Below are 2,851 nucleotides of genomic sequence, written 5' to 3'. Positions count from 1 at the left end.
CCAGACTCCTTAAAATAGGAAAGAATTTGTTCGCATACACACTCTTCCTGGTTCTCACTTTCCCACACGTGGCCTCCTCATAAGGAGGGTCCTGGGAACCCCCCGCCCCTCTGCCTTCACCTTCCTGTGGATGAGCCCTGGAGATGTGCCCACTGCAATTGGATTCACGGGATGTTACATCCACTGGCTGGTGATGGTCCTGCATGCGACTTCGCGAGTCAGAAGAGGGACTTATGAACGAGTGTTGGACAGATGGACTTGAGTTGGACTGGGCTGGGATGCTCTCGATATATAATGACTTCTTGATCTAAAGCTCTTTCATACACACATATGAGTGCCACTGGATTTGTTTCTCTCGTCAACCCGGCCTAACACACCATATAAAAGTTATGAGGTAAAAAGGTATGGCTGGCATAGCTGTGGAAACAGCTTTACGTTTATTTTTTTTAAACAATAGTTGTTGCACTGGATCTCCTTATCTTAAAATGCCTGGGAAGCACAGCTGTAGACTTCAATTTATGGTACCTGCCAAGCAATTCAACTTTTGTCATGTCACGGCTTCTCTGCTTTGTGCGAACACTTTAAGCATCACCGGTGGCACTTTGCGCAGCTTACATGGTGTCATTCAAAGTTTATGGTGTTGCACTACACATGATGCAAAGAACTCATGTTTAGTTTGAGATCCCCTTTTTTCTGTGATATGCAATTTTCTGGAGAGATAAACTGCTTGAATGGAGACAGGGAGATGAGATTTAAAATAAACAAAAATTCCCGGGTAAGTGGACCCATGCAGTTCAATCCTGTGTTGTTCAAAGGTCCCTGTACTCGCAGCGCTATGTGATATGCTACTCAGTATGTGTTTCACAGAGGAAGCCTCAAGGTGTTTGGGGTGGCCAAGGAAGGCTTCGCTAAACAAGTGCCTCTTGAATTAAATTGTAGTCTGCTGGCCAATAAGGGAAGGACATTCCAGAGAAAGTAGAGTGTGAAAACGGAAAGATTGGGCAGAAGACAGATTGAGTGGGGTTGTGAGTCAAGCCAAGAGGGTTGAGACCTATAAGGAATAGAGGGCTACTGCAGGATTGGGGGAGAGGTATTTCTTCCCTTAAAAACATCTCTGGCTACAAGGCAGAGGAAGGTTGGAGAGCAGGGCAGAGCAGAGCTAGGCAGAGGGCTGTTAAACCAGTTAAGAGGCCATTATGGTAATTAAATGAGAGATGATGAGGTCTGAAATATAGGTAAATGGCCAAAGGACAATGAAGAGGCAGGAATTACGACTTCAAAAAGAGTGCTTTACAAACGGAAGCTAAGAGTTGAATCAAGCCCAGGGCAATGGACTTAGTTTTACGTAGGGGTGAGAGACATGCAAATGAGATTCTTAGTCTGAGTGACTTGGGGGTGGAGTGGGCAGTCAAGCAATCAAATGAAAAGGGAAATGCCCTATGTGTGTGTGGGGGGGTGTGCTCACACTTTTTCAGCATGCGAGCTACTTATAAAATGATCAAGTCAAATGATCTACCAACTACAAAAATGCAAAACATATTTTAATTTATCACATTTATTCATAAATGCATTGAGAATTCTTTATGTATACAAGGCACAACACAACACAGTTAACTATGTACATTTTTTCTCATTCCCTGAGTTTACTCTAATGACTTGCACTGAATGGAATGAGCCAGGGATGCATAGTCCGGACAGGAGCTGCTGACAGCCAGCCTCAAGCACACTTCCAAATGATCCTCAGTCATGGTGGAACGGTATTTGGACTTAATGATCTTTATGTGGGAAAAGGCTGACTCACATAAATAAGTAAAGCTGAATCATGCAGTCAAGGAGGTAGCACATTTTCTCATGTTTGGGTACTTTCCCTCTGCGAGTAAGTTCCAGAACTGTTCATGCGCTCTGGACTTCAGTTGAATGTCGGCTTGTGGTGTCAAAATCTCCCATTCCGTATGAAAGTGATACGTTTTTGTCTTCTTACTTGGTCCAGCTCCCACACTCATTTTAATACCCTTCCTTACGTTTAAGAGAAAAAAACCAAGGTCTAAAAATTGGCGATAACTTAGCTCGTCAGTTTTGCTGCACTTAGCGCAGTTGTTTGCGCGTGTGTTTGACACTTAAGATTGCATCTGATGGCTGCACTGTAGATCAGTTAAGTGACAGGATTGATGATAGGCTTACATCTATTTTTCAATGCCATGCGATCTACCCACACTACATTTGCGATGGTCTAGTGGATTGCGATCGATCACCCTTGCTGTATGTTTTTGAAAACTATCTGACCCTCCTGTCTCCTTTCCACTGAACATATTACCAATTTCTGCCATGTCTTTGCCTCTAATCTTCCCCACCCTTCTAATTATCCTGGACAACTACCAAAGTCATCTTCCTAAAGCAGCTTTGCCTATAAATATAAAGTTTTGCTCAACAGTATTAAATGACTTCCCACTGAGTCAGAATGAAATATAAGCTTTTTAGTGTAGACCATTTATGACTCTATGTTCAGGAAGGCTACAAACTGCTCCTTTGATACCTGCATCTCTTGGTAACGATTATTCCCTTTCCCTATATATATCATCGATCTATCAATCATCTATCTATCTATCATCTATTTATCTAGCCATCCATCCATCATCTACCTCAAAATCCAAGCAAATATTTGTTCCTTTAACAGATTCCGTCACTTGACATCTCTAAGCCCTGGCTGATGCTATTTTCTGTCTGAATTCAGTGTTTTTGTCCATCTCAGTCTGCCAAAATTCAACCCTGTCTTTATGTCAGCATCTCCATAAGGCGTCTCCCATCTCCTTAACCCAAATGATTCATCTGTGTGTGTGTGTGTGTGTGTGTG

This window comes from Echinops telfairi, unplaced genomic scaffold (genome assembly GCF_000313985.2).
Source record: "Echinops telfairi isolate 266 unplaced genomic scaffold, ASM31398v2 ScPeMD7_8;HRSCAF=38, whole genome shotgun sequence".
Taxonomy (NCBI): domain Eukaryota; kingdom Metazoa; phylum Chordata; class Mammalia; order Afrosoricida; family Tenrecidae; genus Echinops; species Echinops telfairi.
This window is presented reverse-complemented; position numbering follows the sequence as displayed.